The sequence below is a fragment of the Sceloporus occidentalis genome, unplaced genomic scaffold, assembly GCF_023333645.1.
Source record: "Sceloporus occidentalis isolate IW3139 unplaced genomic scaffold, rSceOcc1.0.p SCAF_7, whole genome shotgun sequence".
Taxonomy (NCBI): domain Eukaryota; kingdom Metazoa; phylum Chordata; class Lepidosauria; order Squamata; family Phrynosomatidae; genus Sceloporus; species Sceloporus occidentalis.
The window spans coordinates 11499377-11517979 of NW_028316987.1; the positions used below are offsets into that span (position 1 = coordinate 11499377).

At 41.9% G+C, this 18603-nt stretch overlaps 1 protein-coding gene across 6 annotated transcripts in view; it reads right to left on the minus strand.

Annotated features, from left to right (window-relative positions):
* Positions 1-18603, minus strand: part of LOC149309181 (growth factor receptor-bound protein 7-like) — a 95469-nt gene that overhangs the window by 59818 nt on the left and 17048 nt on the right. The window contains exon 1 of one of the 6 annotated variants that reach the window (XM_089531900.1): positions 14034-14639. The exons of the other annotated variants lie outside the window; for them this stretch is intronic. The gene's annotated coding sequence lies outside the window, so the exon portion shown is untranslated. Of the gene's footprint in view, positions 1-14033; positions 14640-18603 lie in introns of those variants that run through there. 6 annotated transcript variants of the gene reach the window in all.

Sequence of the window (18603 nt, forward strand, 5' to 3'; positions counted from 1 at the left end):
AAGGTGATAGAGTCTCCTTCCTTGGAGGTCTTTAAACAGAGGCTGGATGGCCATCTGTCAGGGATGCTTTGATTTGGATTTCCTGCATGGCAGGGGGTTGGACTGGATGGCCCTAGTGGTCTCTTCCAACTCTACGATTCTATGATTCTATGATTCTATGAACTATTCACAATGGAAAAGGAGAGAGACCACCTCTATAATAAAAGAGAATCCACCTTTGTAAGCATACATATATACTGAGGTTGACAGAGAGAAATATCATTAAAATATCATTTTAAAATATAATTTAGAGTTATGTCAATTTTTAAATACTACTTTTAAAAAGTTACTTTCCAAGCTGTCTGACCATACAACAAGTTAACCCTGCAATACTGTACTACATGTGGAGGTTGCCAAACAGCACACTTGTTTCCATACATGAGATGAGTGCTGCTACTTTACAAATGCAAAATGAGCCCTGTTGGATCAGACCAAAGCAACTTCTAATCCAACAATCTGGAGCCTCCAATGCCCAAGCTGATGCTTTTGGAAAGCCCATGAAGAAGACATGAGTGCCACATCACCTCAATATTCTTGCAACTTGTACTGAGAGATATACTGCCTCAGCTAATACCATCCTGAAGAGTAGCCATTGATAGCCTTTTTCTGATGAATTTATGTCACATGCTCTCCAACATTTCACAGATGACAACCAGATATGTGTGGTTGAACAACAACAGAGTGTGATCAAAGGTATGTGGCCAGGTAACTAGATGGGAACAGTTAACAGGGAAAGACATGCAAAAATACTGTTTGAATCAGAGAAACCCTTGAATTTATGTATTGAGTTTGGGAACACCTGAACAAAGGGGGGGGGGACCCACAAATGAGCCTGTTGAAAAACTGTACTATCCTCCTCTCTTGCCTGCTGCGTTAACTGAGCAAATACTATTTTTGCAGTTTTAAGCAATTAAAGTAAGCTATGGGAAAGGAAGTAAAGTGAATGAAGGAGAGAGAAACTGAGACATTTTAAAAGCAGCTGAGCAAGTGGGATAGCGGAGGAATAACTTGGACTATCCCCACTAAACTAGGACAGGAGGAGGGCATGACCTAACAAGGCTCTAAGGCCTAGTTCATACCTGGATGGCCAGCACTTACTGACGTGAGATACCTGACATTGCTGAATGCAGATAAAATCTCACTGTCAGAATCTCCCACAACATCACCCAATGTCAACTCAGTCACAAGATTCAAACTCCTTTGAGGCAGGTCACAGGTGACATTAAATCAGGGGTAGGCAACTGTGGAAGACTAGGCTAGCTGTCCTCCAGGAGACCTCTAGGAATCAGAGTGACCAGATGTTCTAACTGCAAAGGAGGATAAGGCACCACAAAATGTATGACATTACCAAATAAAAGCTAAAAACACTAATATAAATTCATGCTTCTTAGACATGCTCCAAATGGAGTTTTTGAAATTCCTTCTGGGGAGAAGGTTGAAATGTAGGACATGTCCTGAAAAAGGAGGATGTCCGGTCACCTTGTATGGAAGCATATTTTTGGGCATTCTGTGACATTTTGAGCCAAAAGATTTTTTGCAAATTTTTGTTTTGACCCTTGGAGGATGAGGTGGGGCTCCAAACATGGTGGAAATACACTTCACACATCCTAGGGATCATTCTGGGGTATTCTGGAGCAAAAGAGAAAAAGCCCTTGACCCCCTGAACCCCCCAAAACAACCCTGGGGTACATGTGACCTATGGCCCAAACTTTGCCCACCCCTGCATTAAGTATATAGACATCAATTCATAAAAGATCAAGCAACATGCACACATGATGTGACCTAGACCAAAACATCCAAGATACTATAAGTGAGGTCCGACTTCTTAAAGGGGTCTCCTTTTCGTGGGGATGTGATATGGAGCCCACATGGTGTAGTGGTTTGAATGTTGGACTAGAACTCTGGAGACCAGGGTTCAATTCCCAGCTCAGCCATGAAACCCACTGGGTGACTTGGGCAAGTCAATAATGGCAAACCTCCTCTGAACAAATCATGCCAAGTAAAACCCATGATAGAGTCACCATAAGTCGGAAACAAGTGATATGGAGATAGTAAGAGAACAGTGATGCCCCACCTCCAGCAATTACATTCTCCAAGGTATCACACATTTCTCATGGCAGCCTCCATTTCCAGAGAGACTTCTGTAACACGGATGGTATCAGCACAAGCCTAATGATCTGTAATCAAATTAACACAACTTCTGAAACTTCCTGCTCTTGCCTGAAAGGCAGCAGATGGAGCTAGGTAAACATTAGCCTTGTCATGTAAATAATACTTATTTAACGTTCTTTTAAAAATTTCCAGAGTGGTAGTAGTGATGTTAGGCTATCGCATCAGCTACAACAAAGAGTCTTGTGGTGCCTCAAAGTCTAACAAACATATTATGGTATAAACAGTCAGCTGATGAAACTTAGGTCAGTCTTGGTGCCCTCCTTAAATTTCAGACTCCAACTTCCATTATCATGCACTACTATTTGCAACATCTGCCAGGTCTGATGGGACATGCAGTCCAAAATATCTAGAGGGGGTAAGGAGCCTTATTAAATGCATTAATCTTTAAGGCAGCAGTTGATTGTTGAGATATGCTTTAAAGAAGAAATTCTTTCAGGTCACAATATTCTAGATAGGGTAAGTATGCCGATCAGTGACAGAAATGGGGGAAAGGGATGTTATCTACATGACAGATGTAAACTGATTTAATATTCAGTTTCTCCAGGGAACCATAGTTCTGTGAGGCAGATGAGACATTCTCTGCCAGAAAACATTATGCAAATGCACCAGAGTATAATTCCCAGGCTTCTTTGGAAGACGCTATGACAACAGAATTGATATCAAGCCAATATAAGTTATCAATTGGACTTTTAAATTTAATTAACAGCACTATAAAATTTCATCCCTCCTCAAAAATACGGATGGGGATATAAGGTTGGAATTCTAGATATGGCTGTTTAGGGGGGGGAAATCTCACTGAAATCATTGGGATTCACTTCCAGATAAATACGCACAGGGTTGGATTGCACATCTCCTTCTGCCCTACCAGGAAACTATCACAAGTGGAAACTCAAACAGTTGTTATCCACACAGAAATAGCTTAGACTTTTGGAGGAAGGGGGGTACTATAGTTCCCAGAATATCTGAGTCAGCATAGTCACAAGCCATGCTAGTTGTGGGATTCTGGGAGCTGTACTCCAAATAAGAACATTTCCAAAATCCTATCAAATCTTGTCAGGGGCAACATAACTAGGAATGATCATATTGATTGACTGATGTGTTTTTAAAATTTGTTTTTATTAATTGTCTGTTTTTATTTGAATTTACTACTTGCTAGCCACTGTAAGTGCCATTTTCCCTTCATAAAGGCAGAAGATCAAATAAATAAATGAACAGATAGATAGATAGATAGATAGATAGATAGATAGATAGATAGATGGAACATAAATGTGGTGAGGACTCAGCATGGCATAGTGTTCTGAGCACTGGACTATAACTCTGGAGGCCAGGGTTCAAATCCCTACCATGGAAATCTACTGAGTGATCTTGGGCAAGTCCAGTCTTCTTGACCTCAGAAAAAAGGCAAGCGTAAACCGTCTCTGAACAAATTTTGCCAACAAAACCCCATGTTCAGTTTGCCTGAGGGTTGCCATAAGTCACAAATGACTTGGAGGCACACAACAACAAAGCATTTCATCTAAGATTTTTCTCCAGGACAAACTGACAATTTTCTCTTCCCTCACAGATATTGTTGATGATGGTGCTCTGAAAGATGGCAAGGAAATTTATCTTCTTTTAATCTGTTAATTGGTATAATGGCAGGCATGCAACAACAACACAACAAAAAAATGTGATGAAGTGGTTATAATATTGGACTAGCACTTGAGAGGAGCCAGCATGGTGTAGTGGTTTGAGTGCTGGACTACTACTCTGGAGACCAGGGTTTGATTACCAACCTGACCATGAAACCCACTGGGTTACCTTGGGTAAGTTACACTCTCTCAGCCTCCGGGAAAAGCAATGGCAAACCTCCTCTGAACAAATCTTGCCAAGAAAACCCAAAGATAGGGTCACCTTAGGGTCACCATAAATCAGAAATGAATTGAAGACACACAACAACAATAACAACAAGTACATGGGTGATCCAAGATTCACACACACAGTTATCTCCCTCAGTCTGATCTACTTGCTAGGGTTGTTGTGAGCATAAGACGGGAGAGGACAGCCATGACTGCTGCCTTAAGCAGATTAAGGGAAAGGCAGTATAAGTGGCAGAAATGGTTTCCCAGCTAAATTTCTGGACAAAAGAGGCACTACAGTTGGAAGACATTCCTGGCCTACCTCACTCTTGCCTCATTTCCCTTCGTGGTCAGATTGGGCTTTGAAATAGTAATTTGTGTAGTTGACAGCAAATCAAGAATTGTCATAAGGCAAGCAGGAAGGGAAGCTTCACAAAGATGGCTCTTTTTTCTTTATTCTACAAATTGACTAATGTAGGCCCACACAGACTAGTAAAAAGAGAAAAAAATTGGCTTCAGACTTTTGTGGACTTACAGCTCTAAATCAAACAAACTATGGCTGCAATCCAACATCCCTTGAGCACAGCATAGATATCTGCAAGTGGAGATATACTACAATAGCGCTTCACAACCTCCCTGCAGAATAGCCACATTGCACAACACATGTCAATGACTGGGTGCCATTGCATCACGTATGATAAGTACTGCGCAACTGCAATGTTCAATGTTGCTGTGTGCGCAACTCTGTATCAATCACTGCCAGCAGAATATGTACAGTGCGCTCTGGTGAAAAATTTGCAGTGCATGCATATGTCACTAACAGAATGCCAGCCTAAATACTTACCTATTACTCTTTTATAAACCTATCTAGTGAGGAGGGTGTGTTGAGAGGCCTGCAAAAGCCGCTCTTTAAAACATTAGATTGACGAATGAAGTTGACCACTGATTCTGAAGATTAATCATTCATTTATTATTTGTGATCTCTCTCCTGTCTGTGTGCGTGCGTGTGGCATGTTTTCCTTTCCAGTACACGTTGCATCTCAGGTCAGCTGCCTCTCTGGGGGTTCGCCTCATGCCAAGTTTCCAGGGCTTTGCTAATTGCTCAGGATTGGAGATAAAGAAAAGCCACTTGGAATTCTCATATGTGGTGCCAGCGTGAAAGCTGTATTTTTGAAAAGAAGAAAAAGTTGGGAGAGCAAGCATAGTGGGATCCATGCTCACTACATGATGTCAAAGAAAGATGTCTCAAGGACTCCCTTGAACCATAGCTTAGCCTAAGTTTAGGATTAATCCAAAGAAAGCCACAAAACCTACAGAGAATGCCATAATGATTAAGATTTGGGGTTGGCAGAAGAAAACATCCGAAGACATCAAAGCATCTACAGTATCATTTGCAAACAGATATATAATTAACAAGTACATATTTCAATATTTTCTCAATGTATCTGGATTTATACTGCATCATAATATCAAATTCAACAAATTAATCAAAGGCCTAGATTTTGAACAAAACTGTCTATGTGCCATCTTATATCTTTCTACTCAAAAACAAGGATGGGGAAATCTGGCAGTCAGGCTTTCTTCTGCATTTAAAGTTTCTTTCCTCCCCAAATATGAAGAACATTTGATAATGCCAATGAATTATTCTAAAATGAATTGACACTACATTCTCCCTCCTCCAACTGAACTAGCCAGGTCTAGTAAATATACCTATTCCTAACATGAATTAGATTGTAAATTTGTGAAAAATAACTTCTTTTTAAATTGAGATTTACACTGTTCTTTTTAACTTGAAGCACTTTCTAAATAAAGCCAGTGGTGGAGAACTGAGACAAACAAGGAACCATCTCCAGAATTCTGTGTCCTCACCCAATGAATTACAATCACATACCTTCCAATATTTCACAGATGAAAACCAGGACACGTGACCAAGCAAGATCAGAGTGTGGTCAAGATGGCAAGATTTATTAATGGGGAAGAATGCACAAGCTAGAAGAGTTTGCAGCAGTTCAGTTTTGCCTAACTCAACAGGGAACAGGAAGACTCCATCCTCTCCTCTGCTGCCCCCCTCCAATTGAGTGCAAAAAAAAAAAAAAATTCAACTCAGTTTGGAGCAAATGAAGTACAGTATATCAAGAATGAAGGAGGGAATGGGGGGAAGGAAAGAGAAACTGGAACATTTTAAAAGCAGCTGGAAAAGTGGGACAGAGGATTCCATATATACTTGACTATAAATCGACTGCATGTATAAGCCTCAGAGCAGATTTTGGGGCCAAAATTATGGATTTAGCTATGACCCATTGATAAGTTGAGGGTAAAATTTAGCAACATATAACAAAGGAAGTAAAGGATGAAGAAAAGGAAAACAATGCTAAAGATCTTTTAAAAAATTGACATGTGTATGTTTGTGCTCACCCTAAAGGCTGGCTGGATGAGATAGTAGAGGGGGCTGATGTTTCTTTCAGGTGCTCTGAGAAGAGATTAAGCTCTCACCTTTCACCAGGGCATGGTTTCCCTTTTTACAAGAGTTAAAGTACATGGATAAGTCAACCTAGGTTTTTTGAGACAAATTTTTTGACTAAAATTTCTAGACTTGTACATGAGTATATATACTAATCCCTGCCAAATCAGGATAATTGGAGAGTATGGTATTATTTGACTTTAAACAGTACAAAAAGATCCTGTAATCCACTGAAAAGATTAATTGCCTCTTACAGAAGTTTCCAGCAGAGAAAATCCATCCCTTTGGGAACCAGAAAAGGGGCAAAAAGGGTCCTCTGGCAACCATGCTTTGCTCCCCCCTTGATCTACTCTGGCTGGCAAAGCAGCTCTTGAACCTGGGACTTTGTGCAACAAAAGCCATCGTTTTGACATCCACATGTTTGCCAGCATAACAATTTGCAAAGCCCACCAAATACAGTGTCATGGGGTTGGTCCTAAAGACTTTTTTACAGGCTTGCAAATCTTTTTCTTTATTTTTTACCTCTGAAGAGACATCCAGACAAACCTCCAAGTTAATGCTGCAGTTAATATTTTTAAAGTTTAACCCTACCTCACCACAGCAGCAGAAATGGCAGGCGGTTCACAAGGCCACACCAGAGACCCAACACCCAGGGAGTCTTCAGAAAGAAGGGATTCCTTTGTCAGGCTGCCCTTGGTGATTCCAGTTCAGTCTGCTCCACATTCTGTTTTAACTAATTAAACTTGACAGCAGGAGTTGAGTTCCACCTGGGTTTTTATTAACTGAACACTTTGTCCCTCTCCCAAACCTTGAACTCATGTCCTTCTGAAACTGGGCAGTGTCCAACTGGCAACCCACAGGCTGGATCTTGGCAGCAAGGTTTTCTTCAAAATGTAGGTGACAATGTCTCTGCAGCCTGTGCATTTCCTTGACAGCTGAAGGAAAGCGGTTTTATTCATCCATCTGGGATTATGGATGGAATTAGGCCTTAAGGGGAAGCACTGCAAATTGATGATTGCCCCATAATGCTATGGAGGGGAGGGTTAGGGTTGCATATTTCACTTCCTCAAATCTAATGCATTTCCCCCCTAATTCAGAAAATTATTCTAATTTGCATTTTAATTATGCAAAATTATCACATTGTTATATTTTTTCATTTAATGTTTAAATCTTCAAGCTGTTTTTTTTAGTTACAACTAATCTGAAAGAACAAGGATTTATGTAGTTGTGTGCCTTCAAATTGTTTCTGAATTATGGTGACCCTAAGGCCATGCGGTTTTCTTGGCAAGTTTCTTCAGACGCAGGGTCGTGGCTAGGATTTTAGGAAGGGGGGGGGGGTTTCCAGACTAAGTGCCGCCATTATAATGGGGCTTGGGTGCGGCGGCACAGCAGCACACACCATTCATTTTTCTAATGGAAGGGGGGGTCCGGACCCCAAGAACGCCCCCCTTGGCTACGTCCCTGTCAGACAGGGTTTGCCATTGCCATCCTCTGAAGCTGAGAAAGTGTGACTTGTCCAAGGCTATCCAGTGGGTTAACATGGCCAAACTGGGATTTGAACCCTGGTCTCCAGAGTCACAGACCAACACTCAAACCAACTACACCACACTAGCTCAAGAACCATGATAGAGTAATATTTTATGAGGTGCACTTGGAAAAGTGGGGCCCAAGTTCAAATCTCTGCTCGGTCATGGAATTTACCATGTGACCTTGGGCCATCACTGCCTCTCAGAAGGCATACTAGTGGATTTATAATGAGGATGGGAACACTCAGTCTTCCTTCTGTAAATGCACTTCCCTCATCCTACTACCTATGATACCTCTTTTATGCTACAGTAGTTTATTTCCCTATATGTTATTTGCATGTCTGGTAACAAGTTGTCCTGCTGGCTGGGAAACAGTTGGATGAAGAGGGATTCATTTGAGAGCTTAGAAAATTTACATTTTGTTGGTCAGCAATTCCCCAAGGGCTCCAGCCATCAGGAAAAATATATTTTCAAACTGTGGTCATTTGATAAAACTAAGCCTTTCATCAGTTGATTCATTTCAACAAATGGCTCTCCTTTAGAAATGCCTCTCTTGCTGTGCTCTTGGTGAGTTCTTTATGGAAAACTAATCCAAAGCAAAGACCCTTGAAGGTCCAGGTTCACATATTGGAAGAGGATGTCTGGTCTTGCCAATATTCAGGGAGGGACAAACACCATCAGGAAGGGTGAGGAATGCTTTCTGCTAAGCAAGATTAGTATCATGGCTGCAACACGATCTAGAATGGGTACCGCTCCTTGGACAGTGGTAAATGTATGGATTGTTGTCATGTACTTTTATGGGGGAATGCCTCCGAAGAGGAAACTGAAGTTGCTACATAAATTGGTCATTCAGATGCTGTTGGAGGCTGGAAAATCCAAACATTTAACACAAATCCTGGAGTGTCAGTGTGCCAGGACATTTCTGGCTCTGATTAAAAGTGCCAGCATGAACTTTTAAAGTCCTAAACTGTTTGAGATAACACTGTGTAAAGGACAATTTGTACATAATGTATGGACCTTAATGTTTATACATTAAGATATCTATTGGTGCACCTACCTATACACCGGCTGGTTGGACCATCAGACAAAATAGACAGGAGCTTTTCACTCAGCTATGAAACTCCCTTCCACATGAAAAGTGCTGGAGCAATAATCAAACAGACCTTAACATTCTATTTCTTCAATGCTGCGCTATCCAAAGGCTGTAACCGTGTGGGTTTTGGTTTGGTTTATAACGACTTTCCAAAACCTATGACTGTAAATTTGGCTTGACTGATCTACTGTTATGCATCTTACTTTGTTTTGGCTCTGAAAAGCAGCCTAGAATAACCTTAAACAAACACATGCACACCTGTTAAGGAATGCATGGTTGTGAAAGGAGCATGTGGTTCCTTCCATCTTAAGAGACAAAAACATGATGCACTTAGATATAACAATGTGGTAAGAAACTTTTAAAATGGACGGTGATAAATAAGCTGCTTGGAGCAGGAGAAGAAATGGTGGACTGAGAGTGAACAAATTTTTCACTACTTGCTGTTTGCTTCTCTGCTCTGTTTAGAGGTGATGTCTTTAGGAATGGGGAAAGAGCTTTGAGACATTTGCTACTGCATTGAATTTAAAAGGCTTGAAGAGGTCCCTTCTAACTGTGTTCTACTTTGAGGGATTACTGGTCCCTTTCCCAAGTGTGTCAAAATAGCCTCTAGCTCTGGGCAACTCTACACCAAGGGCAAAGGTCCAAATGGACTACCTAAGCTGTTCTGTCATGGACCTTCCACCTGTTTCTCCGCAGGGACATTGGGGAGATGTCCACAAGTATCCCTGCATATGGATGTTGCTTTGGTCTGACGCCACTGCCTTTCCTCCGTCAGCTCCCTGGCAGAGACAGATTGCTGTCTAGCAGGTGATGCCATTCACCTCAATGTCCAGGCCAGTTCCGAGCCTGAAATGGTTACAGAAAGGTTTTCCCCTTCTTGGCACCACTGTGATTTGGGTGCCTTGTTTCTGACTTCACAGCAAGCAAATGTGTGCCAGTGGCAGCAGTGCCATGGAGGGAAACACATGTCTGTAAACATTCTAGGCTGAGAACTGGTCCCAGACATTGAGGTAAATGGCAGCACCTGATCCATTGTCCACAGTACAGGAAACACTGGAGTTTCCGGCAAAATCTCGAGAAAACTAAGTTTTTAAAACCCAGATTAAAGTGGTATGACTAAAGGTTTGGTGCTCTGTGGCTTTATCGCACCAGATTTGGGGATAAGCCAGCACATTGTGTGGCCTTATCAGGCCAGATTTGTGGTGGTTGGGTTTGGATTTTTTTCTCTTGTGTATATAAGCTCTCTCTTCTTTCATTCATTCTCTCTAACAGAAATAAAATGATATCATGGTTAGAAAGATAGTTTGAAAAGAAAGTTCAGTTTAAAAAGTTTAGAATGGACAACAGCCAAGGGATGAACTCTGTCGAAGATATCTTACTCACTCCCATTTTATTTCCTCATTCTGAAATTTAACTCCATTCCTAGGAAGAAAACAATCAATTCAGCACCACCATACTACAATTATGGCCAAATCCTAGAATCAGAGGATTTCTGGGGGAGAATGGGAAATGAGATTGCTTTCTGGTGAATGATTCTAGGAAGCAAGAAGCTCTCTTGCTCAAATGAACCTCCTATACTCCTAAAGGGAAGGGGCAAAATGAGAGCATTGCTTCTCCCTAATAAGAATTCTGCCCCCTCCACTAAATTTATCTTCAGCCCCCAAATTTGTAGCACTGCAGAGAGTGAGCCACTGAAAATTGTTCACATCTAGAATTCTTATAGTTGCCTGTTCCTTTCTTTTCAATGCCTAAACACTATTTTGAAATGCTCAACAGAGGTTCTAAGTTACCACAGTGCTAGAAATTTGGGGAAGGAAAATTTCATAAGGTTGGGCAATGCCCTCATTTGACCCGCATCTATATCCCTGCCTATATTGCTGGATGTCCTCTAAACAAAACAGAAGCATGCTAGACCCAAAGAAACAGACTTCCCAATTATCACGGGACAAATTGCAGACAAAGCCAAGCATGACACCTTTGCTATGCCAACAGACAAACCTGGAACCAAACTGAAATTGTATCATACTCTATATATAAATCTTGTCACATGCTCTGATGCCCAATGGGGTAAACAAAGAACTCCAGCTCCTGCCATTTGTTCTGCTTTCTCTGATCCCATTTCTAAACTGCAGCCTTGTTTTAGCAGATACTAGATCTTCCAGGCAAGATCATGCACCCCTATTTCAGACTAACACTGGCCACAGCTACTGCCTGCTGGTTCTGTGCTGCTAATAATGGTTGCAGATTGTAACCTTTACTTCACTTATTGTTGTTGTGTGCCTTCCAAGTCTTTTCCGACTTTACGGCGACCCTAAGGAGAACCTATCATGGGGTTTTCTTGGCAAGCTTTGTTCAGAGGAGGTTTCCGATTGCCTTCCCCTGAGGCTGAGAACATATGACTTGCCCTAAATCACCCAGTGGGTTTCACGGCCAAGCAGGGAATCAAACCCTGATCTCCAGAGTCTCAGTCTAACACTCAAACTAGTATGTCACACTGGCACTCTCACATATAAGCATCTTTTAAGTTTCAGGTATCAGAGTCTACAGATGGGGCTAAAGTTTCAGGAGGCTGTGGTATTTCTTGGTATAGCTCTCAGTTTTTAAAAAAAGATGTCCAAAGGATGTTTCTATTGTCCCAGGCTATTTTCTGGAAACTCCATGTACCAGCTGCAACATTTTATTCCTGCCCTTTGGTGTGATTCTTTTTAATTCCAAGACGTATCAGAGTTTCCTTTCCTTCTAATCCTTAGAACAACAGCAACAACAACAACAACAAAACCTTAATATCACAGTGCTATAATGCATCAGTGCAATGGCACTTTAACGCAATAACTCTAAGACTTTTTAAAGGAGAAAATTTCCCTCAACCCTTCAAATCTCAGCAAACCATACACACACATCTTTTTTTAAAGAACACCTTTGAAAGAGCCCTAATGCAGATCCAAGAAATCGATAAAAAACAGCCTCCAAAAAGAATGGCACAGAGTTTTGCATAGTGATGAGGTGGCAGTGGGTGTCTCCCATCTTTACTGGTCCCTCCTCCCTTGTTCTCTGTCCTCCTCTCGCTCGATATTAGGATTTCTGGCAGCTATTATAGTAGCTGTTCCAGGAGCAATCTATTCTGGCTCAACGTACAGTGCTAACTGCCCTGATTCAAGTTACTGCATTTCCCCATTCACCACTGATGGACATCTGAAGGATCTTGAACATTCATGCCGATAAGGAATTTTATTTATCCCATATATGTGACCTTGGGCAAGTCACATACTCTCAGCCTGAGGGGGAAAGCAATGGCAAACCTCCTCTGAATAAATTTTGTCAAGAAAACCCCATGACAGGTTCACTTTAGGGTCACTGTAAGTCAGAAACGGCTTGAAGGCACACAACAACAACAACAACAAATGTTGTCAAAATTCACACACATGGGGGTGGGAAGAGAGAATGGAGTATAACTTATGTTTGGTCCCTTTGTGGCTAAATCCTGCTCTGTGAAATATACTAATAAATTTCTAATTCACAAACCAGAAGCTAATGCATCTTTGCTTAAGGAACAGCATCATCAGTTGCATGCATCCAATCTGCACGGAAGCCAAATGTGATTGAGCCCTACCACTCAGGATCGCTTTATAAGAAAAGACCGCAGGCCCTTTCACAGTATAAAGTTATAGCACTGTGATTCTACTCTAGCTCCCATGGCTTTATCTTATGGAAGCCTGGGATGTATAGTTTGGTGAGGCCCTATTCTAAATATTTCTCCCTAAAGCAAACCCCATGTTTTCATAAACTAGAACCACACCAGTTAATCATAGCAAAATAATTTTGCAGTGTAAAAGGGCCTCAGACCACACATCAGTCTAGTCCCACATCCTCTTTCTGTGCCCAGCCAGATGCCTCCAGGAAATTTATGAAGAAGAAAGGAAGCAACAGCAATCCTTGACTGCAACTGGTGATCTGAGGTACAGTACCATTGTAGCAGGAGGTTCCATTTAGCATAGCAGAATAATCACTAGTGAGAGACCTTTCCTCTTCAATGAACTGGTCTGAGTGGCCTTCTTCCAAAATAAGTTGTTGTCCTTGGGCAAGCCACAGGCTCATCCTCCGGGGAAGGCAATGGCAAACCACCTCTGAACAAATCTTGCCAAGAAAACCCATGATAGGGTGGCCCGAACCTAAATCAGAAATGACTTGAAGACACACAACAACCCAGGAATTATGTCAGCCGGATAACCTGAAGTCTTACTCAACATTTTCTCATCTATATACAGTTATGATTTCCTTTTTTAAAAATGTAAGACTGTGCTGAACCATGATATCTCACTCACTTTCTGTTGTTCTGGGCTTCCATTTTCATTTCTGTGTTCAAGGTGCAAACAGTTGTAAGGGAAGGAAGTTTAAACTCTTAAGAATAAGGAAAACGAAGGGAGCAGCAAACAAGGATAAAATAGCCAGGAGTACAGAAAAGAAGGCGGGAGGAAGCTTTGAACCTCAAAGCAGGTAAATATCTCTATTTACAAAAACAACCCCAAAGAAAGTTACGGAAAACAAAGGGAGCAGGGAGGGGAATCAGCTTCAAAGGGAAAATAAAGTTAGGGCTGGGAGTGGCAGGCACACAAAAGAAAATTAAGTGGGAATCAAAAGAAAACAAAGTCTGGGACACTTAAAAATGCCAGACCTTACTTTCACAGTTCTAACCATACAAAGGCTCCACTGAATCCTGTGGATCTTACTTCCAGGTAAATAAGCAGAGGATCAGGCTACAGGTATTTCAAATCACCAGGCTGTACCTGAGTTTTTAGTTCAGTGTGAGCTTTTCTGACTGGATTAAGGAGGGGGAAAGTGCAACAAGACCGGCCTGAGGAATGAGAGAAAAAGAATTGGGGAGTGGGCAGAGAGAGCCGACTTACCTGGCCCTAGTGATCAGTGTTTCCGCTGCTGCCTTAACTCTCAGAACTGGGGGATCCTGTTTAGTTTGAATCCTTTATCTACCTGCCCCCAAGGTGGCCACACCTCCTCCTCTTGACATCATAGCCGGTCAAAACACACATACACACACAGCCAGACTTGGATGAGCCAAAGGTGTTCTGTGGCAGGTGCATCCAAACTCCACTTTAGCCCTACTGTACAGTCTGATCTTTCACCTTCTTCAACTTTTCCTCTCCTTTCTCTCTAATACTTCCCTCCTTCCCCTTTTCTTCTTTTTCTCTTTCTTTTGTTCTTTGTTGTTGTTGTTGTTGTTGTACATCAAGTCACGATGACAATCTTTCCACAGCACCCCAGAGGCTGCCAGCTAGCAAGGAAAGGGCATCTGGTGTTACTCGTAAGCCTGATAAAACCAGACATGACAGCTTTGGGAGGGTAGAGGTGGAGTGGGGGCAGAGAGCAGAGGCTGGAGAAGGAAAGATCACATTTCTAGTTGGCCTGATGATTGGGCACCACAACATGCATAACTTTCCATGAGACAAGATCCACAAAAAGGACACACTTTGGGGCCTAAGCACTTCAGACTGCGCACAGGGTGTATCCTCAAGGGGCATGGAGAAGGAGGAACATTCCCTGCAAATAGGCAAGTAGATGCAAGGAAACGTCAGAATCAATAACAATGGCCATTACTATTTTTAATTTGATGGTGGTGGTGATGATGATGATGATGATGATGATGATGATGATGGAGAATATGATGATTAAAATCAAATACCCTCGTCCCTCCACATTTTCAGCTTTGACTTTTGCGGATTTGATTATTCACGGATTTTATTAATATGTTCTCTCTAGGAATCTCTAGGTCCTCTAGCGCAGCTCTATGGTCAACTTTAACCAAAAGTCACACTGAAGGAACTAGCGAGAACATTTCACTAAGCATCTGTACGTCCTCCAGCACAATTCTATGTTGAATGTCTGGCAGATGTTGACCATAGAGTTGCACTGGAGGACCTAGAGTTTCCTAGAATATTCACTCAGGAAAAACATAGTTTTTCATTATTTGCGTTTTTTCCACATTCACAGGGGGCCTGTGCCCCTAACCCCAGCGAATGTGGAGGGACAAGTGTAATACCATACTCTCCAATTGTCCAGATTTGGCAGAGACAGTCCTGATTAAACTTCTGTCATCTTACTTTTTCAGCTGCTTTTAAAATGACTCATTTTCTCTCTCCTCTTCCCACATTCCTGCTTTGTCCTGGGCTTACTTCAGTTGCTGTAAACTAAGTTTAGAGAGCAAAACTAGTTTGCACTCAACACATCAAAGAGAAGAGGAGAAGAAAGGAGCGGGCAGAGTTTTACCCTGCTCAGTAGGCTCATGCAAAAGCAAACTGCTGCAGCTTCTCCTATTTTGTCTGTTCTTCCACATTACTAATTTTTGCCATTTTGACCACACTCTGATGTTGCCTGGCCACATGTTTCCCAGTTTTCATCTGCGAAATGTGGGCGAGTACGTAACAGTAGTACTGCAATAGCAACAAAAAGAACAATAATACCATCATGAAAAAATAATAATCTTGCCAAAAGTTAAATGCATTAACATTTTACTGATTGCCTTGGGAAACCTACCAACATTCCTCCCTCTATCCCTTTTTAATTTTGTGGAACAGAGACAAAGAAAGGATTAGCTCTTGCTAGGTGGCGCTCCATCCATTTATAACTTACTATTACTATTGTTATTTTATTTTCAGAGGGTGAATCTACACTGTAGAAATGTCGTTTGATATTACTTTCACTGCCTCGGCATCATCCTACAGAATTATGGGATTTGTAGTTTTGTGAGGCACCAGCACTCTTTGGCAGAAAAGACTAAAGTCCTTGGAAAACTATAAACCCAAGGATTCCATAGGATGATAAGCTCCAGCACCTGAAGTGGTGTCAAACTGCATTATTTCTACTGAGTAGATGCAACCAGAGTCTATCAGGTGTTACTGAATTCAGTGATTCAGATTTTGTCTAAGAATTGAGTACTCGTGTTGTTGTTTTTAAGAAGACCAAGAAAAGAAGACAACAATCAAAATAATTACACAGGTAGCATTAACAAATCAAAAGCAACAGCTGTATGCACTATTCAGGTTATGCTATCAAAAGCCTCTTTTGAATTATCTTTAAATGTATGTCCAGGAACTGGTCAGTCAGTGCCTCTGCTGACTCTGGAACAACCTGCCCAGCTAAATCTAAATAAGACTGGACCAAAATCAAGTAGCAACCATTGATGCCAGGGGTGGAGGAAATTTGACCTGTGGGAATCAATTCTGGAGCCCCAAAAACCACAGAACGTGTGAAAAGAATTAATTGGAGGGTGATTTTTCACCCCAGCTCTTCCAGATAACTTTAAAACATTGCAAAATGCAGCAGTTTGGCTCCCAAAAGACTCCTGAACAATTGGCCATAAACAAAACCAGTCCTGATATTATGCCATTTCCAGTTATGTGGGACATAGCAATGCAGCCCACAGGAAGACTGTTGTTGTGTGCCTTCAAGTCATTTATGACTTACGGTAACCTTAAGACAACCCTATCATGTGATTTTCTTAGCAAGAGTTGTTCAGAAGGGGTTTGCCCTTGCCTTCCTCTGAGGCTGAGAGTGTAACTTGCCCATGGTCACCCAGGGGGTTTCCATGTTCAAGTGGAGATTCAAACCGTGGTCTCCCAGTGCTATAGTCCAACATTCAAACCACTCCATCATGTCGGCTCTCACTCATAGGAGGATTATGGTGGGGAAATGGGTCCTGCCATCTCCACAATTGCCCACCTTGGATCTATGACAACATGTTGCAGTGTGGCAACATTTGGAGATGTGTTTATTTTTAAAATAAACCCAACAAACTACAACTCCCCAGAATCTCACAGCCAGTGCTATGCTGGCTTCTGGATTCTTAAAGTTGTTGTTTTAAAAAGTAACTTTTCCAAGCTCTGGGATTTGGGTAGCCCAGTGGAAACTCACAAACTGAAAGAGACAGAGAGAGCAACAATCCAGAGAGGGAGGGAGAATACCACCTCGCTTTTTCTGCATCTCCACTGCAGAATGAATGCAGTTTGACACTGCTTTACCTGCCATGGCTCTGTGTAATAGAATCCTGTGATTTGTAGTTTGTTGTGGCACCAAAGTGCTTTGACAGAGAAGACTAAATATCTCAAAAAACCTCCGATTCTACAGTTCCATAGTATTGGGCCATGACTGTTAAAGTGATATCAAACGACATTATTTCTGCAGCGCAGATGCTTCCGAAAAGAGGCTGGGAAGCAGAAAAGAGAGAATGCAGCAGCACAGGTACACAGGAAACCATCCTAAAATGCTATTAGGATGCAATCCAGGAGAGAATTTCGTTCTGAAGGGGGAAATGTGAAGGAAGGAGTGAGTTAATGCACTGTGTGTATAATCCCCTGGAAGCCTGTGAAGCAAAATTGACTGGCTTTTTCTTAAAATTGAGATCCCAATGACTGTGTCATGTGTCAGAGGAACAATCATTGCCATGCCAGTGCTTGAGGAATGTGTGTGTTATAGAAAAAGGAGCTCGGTTATGTTCACTCTGAATTATAATAGATTTCAGTGGTAGGACATGCTAAGCAATATGAGAACTATTACTATAGAACAGATATATCATTGGTTCTTGAGAAGAAATAAGCACTGGACTTCACCAGAACTTTGTTAGCTCCTCCATGCCACAGTGATTAACTTGTCTTTTGCAAAACTGTAGACCTATCGTGTGGCAGAGTATTCCCTGGACTGTACTACTTCAGATAGGAAGTAGATGATCACATGCTTGAATTCACCTATGCATAAATGAGAACTTCAGCACATCACAAAGTAGGTTAAGCTAACCTCTTTTCCCCAGATGTGCTATTCTTCTACATACTGGGAATTATTTACGTGGGAGGAAGTCAGGCTTGCCAGGTCAGCAAGATCTCATTCCCTGAGATTTCAGGGCCAAAAATGAAGAGGCAGTTGGGGAGTCCTTGCAATGTCACAAGGATGGGACAGACGTGCTCTGGGCCACTCTGTGAGGTGTAGATTTGGGATAAAACCCAGGTAACATGACAAGGTCAAGCCAAGAAAAAAGCCAGCAAGCAGCAAAATGAATTCAGCCGCTAAAGCAGCTGTTGCCATTCCTGCTAGGACATGCATCCTGCATGACCTTACCTACAGTATACATAGCCCATGGGGCAGCTCTTCCAGGTGCTTCCCTGTTGCTGGGGCTTGTGTGAGGCTCATCACCAGTGCTTCAGGCCCTGCACCACTCCTGTCAGCACTTGTACAAGAAAATACATCAATCTCAACACCAGTGTTCCACTCCTGCTTTGCTCCAAATGGCATGATGGGCCTAACTCTATAATCTGATTAATAATATGATCAGCTATTTCCATGAGTAATCTTCTCTCAGGTGATCTGAACTAGTTCAGGCTGTATCACATGATGTAAACCAAACACATAGAAGAAAGGGAGATTGCACCACCATCCCGCCACTCAACCTCCATACATTCACTGGCATGTAAA